Source organism: Meles meles, chromosome 5 (genome assembly GCF_922984935.1).
Source record: "Meles meles chromosome 5, mMelMel3.1 paternal haplotype, whole genome shotgun sequence".
In the NCBI taxonomy this organism is placed as follows: Eukaryota; Metazoa; Chordata; class Mammalia; order Carnivora; family Mustelidae; genus Meles; species Meles meles.
Genome location: NC_060070.1, coordinates 22,499,797 through 22,512,219, shown reverse-complemented (window position 1 = coordinate 22,512,219; position 12,423 = coordinate 22,499,797). Strand labels below are relative to the sequence as shown.

At 45.3% G+C, this 12,423-nt stretch overlaps 1 pseudogene; it reads right to left on the bottom strand.

Moving 5' to 3' along the window:
• Positions 1-108: 108 nt before the first annotated feature.
• On the bottom strand, positions 109-5,943 carry LOC123942098 (annotated as a pseudogene).
• Positions 5,944-12,423: the final 6,480 nt, after the last annotated feature.

Below are 12,423 nucleotides of genomic sequence, written 5' to 3'. Positions count from 1 at the left end.
CTGTGCTGCAAATAGCAGTACACACACACACACACACACACACACACACACACACACACACACAATGTATTCATAACAACATAACAACATAAGGAGGAATACTCATGACTATTTCAGTCCTCATTTCTATAACTGGTCACATGGTTGAAGCTAGTATTTATAAAACTTCCTTCTTCTACTACCCATTCCATACTCCCTTTGCCTTCAGCAAGTGCCTCAGCTGGTCATGGTCCTTCACCTGGTGGGGTGACCCAAACCTTCATTCCTGCAGGGTCTTGACCATTAGAAGTCCTGCCTGGATTAGGTTGTTGTACTGCTGACCTTAATCACAGGGAATCGTAATAGTGAGATGCCCAAAAGGATCTCCTATACTCCAAACATACTTTTCCTTCTATCCATGGTGGATGACTAGCCCAATTTCCCCTTGGTAGTAAGGATCAATCATTGCAGGCAACACCATAACCCCCTTCTTTGCCTGTTAATTCAGAGGTATAAGGACCCCAAAGTAGTCGGGTGGCAGTCTTTACTTCCAGATCAAAAAGGTCATTGTGTCTCCTGATGGAAGTAGTCTTCCTTTTGGAATGACAAGACTTCTAGACCAGCAGAGGCTCAACTGTGGGAATAGGAAGCAGTAGTAGGTCACTAGGGTTAATAGTGAGCCATGCCATGCCCATATCCACACCTTGATTCCTGAATCTGTAAATCCTGACTATGAGAGAAACAGCACCATACACTGGATGATGATTCAGAAGACAGGACAGCCTTCTGGAAAACTTGCCCCAGCTCTGCGAGGTATTACCACCTACACAGCGCTATAACTGAGTCTTCAAAAGGCCATTCCTCTGCTGTTTCAGGATGAGTGGGGAACATGATAAGAACAGTGAGTCCCATAAGCATGGGCCTGTTGCCATGCTACTTTTGCTGGGAAGTGAGTTCCTTGATCAAAAGCAATGCGGTGTAGAATAGTATGACAGTGGATAAAGCATTCTGGAAGTCCACAGATGGTAGTTTTGGCAGAAGCATTGTGTGCGGTGAAGGCAAATCCATACCCAGAGTAAGTGTCTATTTCAGTAAGAACAAAACATGCCCCTTTCAAGATGGAAGTAGTCCAATGTAATCAACCTGCTACCAGGTGGTTGGCTGATCACCCCCAGGCAATGGTGTCATACCAGGGACTTAGTGTTGGTCTCTGCTGCTGGCAGATTGGACTCACAGCAGTCACCATGGTCAGGTTGGCCTTGGTTAAGTGGAAGCCCATGTTGCTGAGCCCGTGCATAACTTCCATCCTTGCCACCATGGCCACTTTATTCATGAACCCATTTAGAGATGACAGTGATGGTTGGAGAATGAAGCACATCGGTCCCCACAGAATGGGTCATCCTATCAACTCAGTTATTAAAATCCTCCTCCGCTGAGGTCACTCTTTGGTGAGCATTCACATGGGACACAAATACCTTCACATTTTCCGCCCATTCAGAGACGTCTATCTACATATCTCTTCCCCAAATTTCTTTGAAATCTCCCAATCATCTTCCAAGTCCTTGGCCACTCAACCAAACCATTAGCCATAAATCAGTGTATAATCACACACCTGGCCATTTCTCCTCCCAAGCAAATTGAACAGCTATGTACATTTCTATCCAATGGGAGGATTTCTTTTCACCACTGTTCTTTAGGAATGTCCCAGGAAGGGGCTGTAGAGTGGTAGCTGTTCACTTTCAGGGGGTTCCTGCATACCATACAGAACCATCTGTAAACCAGGCCCAAATCTTCCAAATCTTCTCTTCACTGATAATAAGGACCTCCCCATCAGTCCTTAGGTGCAGAATGGGAAACTGAAGGCCATGTGGCAGGAGTGGACACTCTAGGCATTTGGGCCACTTCTTCTTGTAACTTCATTATGTCTTCTATACCCAGTCACACCCATTCCACTTACATTTGATGGAGTACTGCTCTGCATGCCCAACTTTGTAGTTTTGTTGTTCATGTAACACCCAGTTCATGTGGGGCAGCTCAGGTCACATGGTAACTTGGTAGGCCATGATTAAGTCTTCAGTCTCTACTTACGCTTAGTGGCAAGCCAAGAGCTGTTCCTCAAAAGGAGAGCCATTATCGTCAGAGAATGGCAGGGCTTTGCTCCAAAATCCTAAGGACCTGTGGTGGATTTACTTAGAAGAGCCTGTCAAAGGTTGCAAAGAGCATCCCTATGCCACTGACACTTCAAGTACCAATGGGTCTACTGGATCCGATGGCCCAAGTGGCAGAGCGACTTACACAGCAACCTGGACCTGTTGCAGAGCATTCTCTTGTTTTCAGACCCACTCAAAACCAGCAGATTTCCAGGTCACTCAGTAATGGGCCAGAGTAACACACCCAAATGGGGAATACATTGCCTCCGAACTCCAAAGAGACCTACTAGATGGGCCTCATTTTTGGTTGTATGAGGGGTCAGACGCTATCATTATCCTTCACCTAGAAGGGATATCTTGACATGCCATACTAATAGACACCCACAAATTTCACTAAGGTAGAGGGTCCCTGAATTTTTGTCAGACTTATACTGCTCTCTGACCTGCAAAAGTCTTACCAATAAATCTAGAGTAGTTGCTACTCCTTGATCACCAGGTCCAATCAGCATAATATCATCAATGTAATGGGCCAGTATGATGTTTAGTGGAAGGGAAAGGCTATAAAGATCCCTGTGAACTAAATTATGACAGAGGGCTGGAGAGCTGATATACCTCTGAAGAAGGAAATTGAGGGTGTATTGCTGGCCTTGCCAGCAACAAGTAAATTGTTTCTAATAGACCTTGCAGACAGAGACAGAAAAAAGCATTTGCCAATTCAAGAGTTGCATAACAAGTAGCAGGGGATGTACACTAATTTGCTAAGACAATGAAACCACATCTGGTACAGCCACTGCAGTTGAAAGCACCACCTGGATAAGCTTACAGTAGCCTACCACCATTCTCCAAGACCCATCCGTCTTCTGCACAGGATGAACAGGGAAGTTAAATGAAGATGTGGTGGGAATCACCATGTTTGCAACTTTCAAGTCCTTGATGGTGGCACTAATCTCTGAAATCCCTCCAGAAATGTGGTATTACCTTTGGTTTACTATTTTCCTAGGTAGAGGCAGTCCTAGTGGCTTTCACTTGACCTTTTCCACCTTAATAGCCCTCCACAGATCAGCCAACCAACATGGGGATTCTTCCAGCTGCTGAGTGGACCTATTCCAAATATACATGCCAGAACTGGAGACATGATCATGGGGTGGACTTAGGGATCTAGTAGGCCCACTGTGAGACAGACCTGAGTTAGTACTCCATTGATATCCTGACTTCCATAAGTCCTGACCCTGACTGGTGGCTCATATGATTATGCAGGTTGAAATGTCCCACAGTCTGCACTCCACAAGTTGAGGACCCAAGAAGGCCAGTGGTGTAGTTTGAAGGCCTAAGAGCCAATGGTGTAGATTCCAGTTTCATTCAGTCTGAAGGCCTGAGAACCAGAAGCACCAAGGGTAGGAGAAGACTGATGTCCCAGCTCAAGCAGTCAGGCCGAGAGAGAGATGGAGGGCAATTCCTCCCTTCCTGTACCTTTTTTGTTCTCTCAGGCCTTGGTAGATTGGATGATATCTGCCCTTTCGGGAGGGCAATCTACTTCATTGAGACTGATTCACATGATAATCTCTTCCAGAAACACCTGTCACAGACACACCCAGATATAATGATTATTAACTAGATATCTGGGCATCCCATGATGTTGACTACTAAACCACAAGTGGTTGGTTACCTTTGAAAGGATATAAATTGAGAGGGGCAAGAGAGAGCCTTCTAGAGTATTGTAAATATTCTATACCTGATCCAAGTGTTAATCAAGTGTGTGTATGATTTGTAAACTATACAAGTATGTTTTATACACTTTACTGTATATAAATTATATCTCAAAAAGGAAGGAGGAAGGAAGGAAGGACGGACAATGAACGTGTATGGGCTTCAGAACCAGGCAGAACCAGTTCAAATTCTGACCATTTGCTAGTTGTGTGACCTTTGACATAGTATTTAACCTTTGAACTGCAGTCCTCCAGGTGTAAAATGGGAAGTCTAATATCTCTAACTTAGGAAATGTTAAAGAGATAGTACAGGTAAAAAGTACCTAGTCTGCAGTAGGTGCTCAATAGATGTTAGTTTCTTTCTCTCCCCTCAGACATCTTCTTTTCTTTTTTCAGTCTCTTCCTGAGAGATCTCATCAACTACCATAGTTTTAAATATGCTGGTAACTCCCAAATTTATACTTCCATTCTGGTCCTGTCCCTGAGCCCTAGGATCATATATCTAACTGCACCCTCAACATCTCCCCTTGGGTGTCTAATAGGTGTCTCAAATTAAACACGCCCAACATTTCAGTTTATTTGTACCTCCCACCCTCCAACTAAACCTTCTCCCCCATCAGTGTTCTCCTGAGCACAGAAACTCCATTCATCCAGATGCTCAGACCACCAACCTTGGAGTCAACTTTACCTCCTCTTTGATTTTCACATTCTACATCAGATCCATTAACCAATCCCATAGTTATCTACATGCAGAATCTAAATATGTACAGAATCCAGCCACTTCCTACCCCTTCCATGACCTTCATCCAAGCCACCTCCTCTTTCCTCAGATCATTGCAGTGCCCCCCTCAGTACGGTCTTCCTTTTTTGCTTTCTTGGCCTTCTATTCAGTTTCTTTTCTACAGAGCAACCAGAATAAAATCAGATCATGTGATTCCCTTATTCTCAACTCTCTGATAGCTTCCCATTGCACTTAGTACAAAATTCGAAATCCTTATCATGGCCCCCAATCCTAAAGGATCTGACCTGGGTCTGCATCTGTGACCTAATCTTCTCCCAGTCTCCTTCTTGTTCATGGCACCCAGCCACACTGGCCCCCTGCTTCTCCTTATGCAGACCAAGCACACGGAACTTCTTCCACACTCCGCTCAAGACTTTTGCTCTTCCCTCTGCCTAGAATATTCTTCCTCCAGAAATTTACACGGATTGTAATTCCCTCACTTTCCTCAGGTTTCCACTCAAGAGCCACCTGCTCAGAGAGGCCTAATCACACCACTCTATATAAAATAGTAACCTTTGATCCTACCTGTTTAAGAATATTAGAATTTTTTTCAAAAAAATTAAAAATTTAAAAAATAAATTAAAAATTTTTTTTCTTCATAGCAGGTAACACCTCTGTACATTAGGGTATGTATGTGTGTACTCTGTCTCTCCCAACTGAACATATAAGTTCCATGAAGACAAGACCTTTGTCTCATTCCCAACTCTTTCTCCTCAGTTTGGGAACAGTACAGCCCCCCTAATTTGTTAAATGAGGGCATTTAACAAATATGCCTTGAATCAATGAATGAATTGTATAGATTTGGGGCACCATCAATTCAGGGTCACTAACCTCCAAGCATTAGTGATCTGTTTCATACCCCCATGGTCAGATTTCTTCCAGATGCATCTTCTAACATCACACTCTCACCCCCCCACCCCGGCTTCAAGCTCCTTCCCTGTCCTGCAGTTCCTCACTTGTTATCAGCAAAAGAATTTGCAGGTCACTTTACAGGGAACCAGAAGTTCATCAAATGGAAACTCCATACCTACAAATGCTCCCACATCTGCTTCCCCCTGTTCTGGCTTGCCTTCCGTCTCAGCGGAAGAGGTCTCCCTACCATCTCCCCACCCCCTGCGTTCCCCAAGGATCTTCTGCACCAATTAACTCTCTGTGGTTGGCTCTTCAGTTTCTCCCATTCAAGGGCCAGTGTCTTCTGATGGGCCGGCTGGGAAACCGGGGCTCCAAAACGGCAGATCTTCCCACCAACCCCCTCCAAGATGGCAGACTTTCCCGCCACCCTCACTGCAGCCTCCACCCAGGAACTTCCCAAACGCGAACTGCCCATCATGGACTACACCACCCCCCCCATACCCTCCGATCACTGCATACCTTGCCTTATATGGATGCAAGGCTATGCCCTACCTCAACCCAATAAAAGGACCTTGCCACCTCCCTCCCAGCTGACTTCCCCGACTCACTATCCCTCTCTCACTCTTTCTTTGAGTTGCGGAACCTCACCCGAAGGTGCTTGCAATAAAGTTCATCTCTCAGATCCATTTGCCTCATAGCCTCTTACCATCGCCCGAGGGAGCAACCTAACATCTTCCAGCATTTGAACATTTTCAAGTCTCCCATTTTAAATACCCCAGGGCTTGGATAAGGGTGGGCCTTGCACTCACTATCAGCTTTGGCTTGGTTGGGGGACTGAGTCTGAAGGCCCAAGTCAGAGGTCTTTGGGACCTGAGCAGTGTGGGCTGAATTACCATGAGCAGGCCAGAGCTCACCTCCATCTTTTGACCTAATGCACTTCTCTGACCTTGCCATAGGCTCAGACGGCTGAGGGGCTAGCATGTCTGTGCCCAGGCCCAGCCTGTCATAACAGCATGTGCTTGGCAGGGTCTAAAGCCTGCCTCTCAGGCCTGGCTGTTCACCAAAAAGCTCCCAGAATAGTTCTCAAAAATATGCATTCCCAGGTCCCACCACCCCCTCCCTTGAGACTCTGATTTATTAGGTCTGGAATCTATATCTTTTTTTAAAAGCTCCCCAGTGCTTGTGAGGTACAGTCAGTATCGGAAATCTAGATCAGTGTGTCTCAATCCTGGATGCACATGAAAATCACCAAGATTAAAAAATAAAATAAAATAAGGGTGTCTGGGTGGCTCAGCGGGTTAACCCGCTGCCTTCGGCTCAGGTCATGATCTCAGGGTCCTGGGATCGAGTCCCGCATCCGGCTCTCTGCTCAGCAGGGAGCCTGCTTCCTCCTCTCTCTCTGCCTGCCTCTCTGCCTAGTTGTGATTTCTCTCTGTCAAATAAATAAATAAAATCTTTAAAAAAATAAAATAAAATAAAAATCACTGAGATGAGGGTGGGGTACTTTTGAAAAACATGGATGCCTACTATCCCCATCCAAGAGCTTCTAATTCTGTTGATTTGTGGGTAGGCTTAGGTATTAAATTTTTGTTTTGTTTTGTTTTGATTCCCATGCACCATCAGGGCTGAAGGCCTCTGGTCCAGACGGTCAAATGGGATTTTAGTTCAGAGAAGTTAACTCACATCTGAGTGGGTGCAAAAGTGGGAGAAGTCCAGACGTACTAAAGGGGCCATCAGTGGTCTACACAGACAGCAGGACCCAAGGGTCAATGTGGGATGAGCCAAGCTGAGATAAGGTGTAGAGCTTACCCAGAAGGCTTTCTGCTGATGCAGTTTCCTGACACTAGGCCCATGTTTTTTATTTTTCTCTTATTCCTCTCCTAGTAGGAACCAAATCCCAAGCACAACAGGCTGGAGACTGCAGAGACCACAAAAGCAGGGAAGAGACCTAGCTTTCATCTGTTCCCTTACCAGAGGACACTCTTACACGCCTTCTTAGTCCCATCCTTATAAAATAATGCCAGTGGGATGTGCGGGCCTGGATGAGGGCACTGATGTAATGGCTCTGTTCCTAAGGAAATTTTCTTTGTCCTATGCCTTCTGGCTGCTTAAATCATTCAATTGCCTGAGAATCCAGGCCATGAATGTATATTCTCTGTGGTATTTCCAAGCTGCGAGATATTATTAGTGGATAGACTATCACAGTTTTTAAGGAAAATCAATAGGAAGCCAACAAAAGAGCTTGTTGCATGAGGCTTAATAGTTTGTTTTCAAATTTAAGCCGAGATAATCTGTCTTCTAATGGTACATTGAGAGTTTACTTAGTGATTCAACAAAGGTGTATCAAGTATGAGACTTGGTGTTTGGAGTTGCGTAGAAAATGTTAAATGAATCAGCATGTTCATGCCCACTTGGAAGTTATAGTTTAGGGCAGGGCAAACTGTAGCCCTGATACCAAATCCGGCCCTCTGTCTGTTTTTATAAATAAAGTTTTATTGGAATACATTTGAACATTTGTTTACAAATTACCTCACTGTTCTCCAACTACAGTGGCAGAGTTGAAGAGTTGAGTGGTTGCAACAGAGACTATATGTGGTCTGCAAACCTAAAATCTTTATTACTAGGCCCTTAATCCAAGCAGTTTACCAACCCTAGACTAGTGGATAGTTTCCAATCTCAAGGATCCACTTGTTTTTTATAAGCTTAGTCGGGGATTTTTGGTTGCAAGGAGAGAATCTCCTTAAATGGGCTCAAGGAGAAAGGAGGATTATGATAAAGTATTTCCCTGTGGAATCCATGGACAGGAAATTAAATACAGGCATTACTCCTACAGCATGAGCTTTTGTCATACCTAGTGGCCATAACTAAGTCTAGTAATTAAAGAACATAATCTGCATTACTAAGAACACCATTGGTTACAAGAAGATCTCCGCCAGGAACTAATAACATACTTGGGAGCGAGCACTCAAAAAAGAAAAACTGTTGCCTGAGCAACACAGGGCTTTGTTCGGGTAGTTTTGACTTTGTTTATCCTAATAGGTGATATCGATGGTAAAGGAGATAAGGATATATAAAATGTCCCCTATTGGTAATAAGAAAAGAATGGGTAAGGTTTTTAGGCAAAAGGTGGATTTAGGCCAAATGCTGAATTTGCCCTGTGGTGTTTAGATTTTACTCTAAAATCTATGAGCCATAAAAAGCAACCTTCCTATTAAAATTCCTGCAGGAAAAATAACTTCTTTGCTGGGGGAGGGGGGATCTGAAACTCTCCAGCCCCCATCTGTTTTTCCCTCCTTAATAAAATGATTCTTTAAAAAGCAGTCTAAAAATGTGAGGTTTCCGAGGCATGAACGCAGAATTGACTGTCCATTCAAACCTCACGAGAAGTGGAACTGGGGCAGGACCTAGGTCATTCTCAATGTTTCCCCAGAAGTACATAGCCCCTTGGGTTTCCGCCTCTGCTCTTCTCTACCTCCTCTCTAGCCTGGCATCACCTGTAAAAACCTGAACAACCTGGACTGTGAGCCCAAGCCTGGACATCTCCCAAGCCTGCCATTACCAGGAAACAGTTTTAGAATCCTGTAGTATAAATTCTGAAGGTCTGACTGGCTTAAATCAGTTTATAGTTGGACCCTTTTAGCAGAGCCTGCTAAAACCTTAACCTTTGCATTGTCACCAAGCCAAAAGGCTACATTTCCAGCTTCTCTTGAATCTCAAGGCTTGAGGCTAAATCCTATGCGAGGAGATAGAGTCTCCTGGGACAGACGTTCCCTTGGGGGTAGAGGTGATGGTGTGACGGCCCAGAGCCCAAGAGTCACACCCTTGAGGTAGCAGAGTGTGAGCAGGAAGAGCTTGGGGTACTGCCTGAAATTCCCATACCAGCGCTGAACGGCCTCCATCAAGCTTCTTTTATGTGAGAGAGAAATGCACTCCCGTCCTGTTAAGCAACTATTGGGGGAGTTTCTGTGACTTGCAACTGAACCTAAACTAACTGATCATTTCCTCTGATCCAATAAGCTATGACCACAGAGGCAGGGCATGGGGGATACTGCCCAGATAGTGAACCCCCAGAATGGAGCAGATTAGCCAGGGAAATGGGCTTGGGCAGAGCAGGCAAATAATTTGGAGTATTCCCAACACTGGCTGAGGGTCCACTGCCAGACCACTGGGGTCTGCAAGGTAGGGAAATACTAGGATACATAATAAAATTTGAGGGTAGGCTGATATCCTAGAACTTGGCACCAAGGTAAAAATTATAATTTCAAGGGAAACGGGCTCTGAATGGTGAAATTATGGGTAGCGTGGCTGCAGGCCAGGTCGGCAGGTGACCTGAGCAGATGAAAGTCAATTGTTCTGCTAATAATTGAAGAAACGTTGGTTAAATTCTTTCAGAGATCTGGTTAACTCATTTCCTTTGGCTGCTAAGGGCTGTAATTTATAGGTAGCAAAGTCACTTAGGATAATAAAGCCCCCAGGCCTGGTAGCAAACTGCTAAGATTTTTTCCAAGAAGAAAGGGACCACTTAAACATCTCAGTCCGGAGTGAATGATACCCAGAGGAAACAGGTTTCAAATGTGTCTCCACCATTCACACCCTCAAGAAGAAAGATGAGAGGAACCAAGCAAAGATACTAAAAGTGCTACATTCATTTAAAAGTATCTGACAAGTGAGGAGGGTCCTGGGAACAGGTTTTCCCTGCAAGACTAACTACAACTCCCAGAGGATACAGGTCCCACTCTTACTTTCTTCCTTTTCTCTAAAAGCTCTTAATGGATTGAGAAAAAAAATGGGTTCAAATATCAGTTGGTTTGAATGCGTCTATTCAATAAAAAGAATAGATGTCACTGTTAAAAATAGCCTTTCTTCTACACAGCCATGTCCTGCTGGGCTATGGGCTTTCGCTTTAACTTCTTTCTAACAGAAGAAAAGCCCAAAAGCACGTACATCACCTCTGTTTGCTGGAGAAGCGCCTAGCTTGCGGTGTCCGTTCCCTCAAAGCCACCAGGTGCCCCTGGTCACAGGCACAGCAGGTCCGAGCTCACCACAAATGTCAGACCCTTGAAAGCAAAGATTTAAGAAGGAAATCAGTTGTTCTTCATGTTTGGGAAAAAACTGCAAATGGCCTGTAATAGAAAGTGGAGGGGCACGGAGAAGAGGGGAAGTACTCCATTCTCTGGCCTTAGCACAGATCACCAAAGACAACGACTTACAGAAACAGGAAATCTTTGCGGAAATGAAGATGCGCAAAATGAGAAAACAACGACGATTGATCCAGAGTTTGCTAGAGCAAGGGAGTCGGCCACCATGGATCCAAGGCTGGCAGAAGGGTGGGGAAGCTTTAGAGTAGCAAAAAGAAGACTTCAGGTATGCCCTAAGTGGGGTCCGTCTATCTGTCTGTCGGCATGAGGAAGCTGCAAGCGAGCTAGCTAGAAGGAGGGCATGCCGGGAGATGGGTTACAGGTGTGTGTGCGCTTTCCCTAGTTGTTCCTAAGTTGAACTCGGACCACCAATTAGGGCAGCTGTCAGTTATTAATCAAGTCCTGGCCATGTGGGGCCCGTTGTTTCAGAATCAACTGTTCAGCTCTCTGGATTGTTACCAGAGACAGCGGTCTGGCTTCCTGCACCTCTGATGGGGAGCAGGCAGGCACCCTGGGCGCCTCACTGGAGACGAGAGGGTTGGTTTCCTGAGCCGGTTGCCGCGGGTTGTGGGTCAGAGTTGTATTTTTATATATGGTCTGGCCATCAGCCGTTTGTCTATTCAGTTTTTCATCTTTCAAAGACAGCTGACTCTAGGCGGCTGACCCAGAGCCAACAAGGTCATTCCCAGCATTTCTAGGGAGCCACGGATGGAGATAGTTCATTCCATAGGCCACCTTGCCCAGAAGTACCTACATGAGCAGGTCCCTCCTAGCTCCATGTGGCAAGATGGTGAAGGACAAAGGGAGGGGTCACGGTTATGGTAGCTCTGGGGTCCTAGGGGGAGAGGAGGGAAGAGCGCTTCGTAGTTCTCAGCTGCCAACAGTTATAGGTTAGAATGCTGTGGGAAGGTTTGCGCAAATACTGATGCCGGGCGGTGGGGGGGGGGGGGGGGGGTCCACACTACCCACCAAAGATTCTAATTTAACCTAGCAAGCCAGAAATGGGTCTTTTTTTTCAAAACCTCCCAGGTGATTCTAGTTGATTTCTAGTGTGCAGACCAGGCTGGCAGCTGTTGACCAAAATGAATAAACCTTAAAGAGACACTGGGAGCAAATATTTAGCCATCAGTGAACACAAAATCAGGGCATGGCACCATGATCAAGAAACCTTCAATTTTTCAGTCTTTTCTGTTGGATAGGGGAGGGGGAAAAGGCAGACTGGCCAAGAGTAGCAAATAGACCGCAGCGCAGAGTGTGAGCCTACGTCCCCCAAATGGAAACGCTGCGGGATCTAAACCGTGGGCATAAGGGGCAAACCAGCGCACTTCAAACCGCTGTAAACACAACTGAACCGCTCCTACTCTGAGCGGCCGTCTGGATTTCCCCTGTAACCATTAAATGTTTTATTCCCTCTCTTTAAAATGCCGTTTGATCCTGACTTGGTATTTCTCCCAGACTGTGATGAGGACAGGCACCTGCACGTGGGGTCAGCCTAAGTTTGCACGTTTCTCAAATACCTTAGGCAGAACAATTACATTCGGGGCATATAAACTCCAAAACCTGAGAACGATCACACGCTCACTCCACATAGCAGGTGTCCATTTTTTTTTTTTTTAATTTCTAGTCATTTCTCAATTTTCAGAGTTCCCAATTTATCCGAATTTGATACAATACCACCCCCTGGTGGGAACCTATGGGGAAGACGCTCACGGGAGGAGTTTTAATGCTAGAAGAAAATTAAGAGCATCTAGTACACTGCTTTTCCCTCTCTCATTCCCCCCCACCTCCCTCTTCCAGCCGAGTGTTCTCTTTTTAAA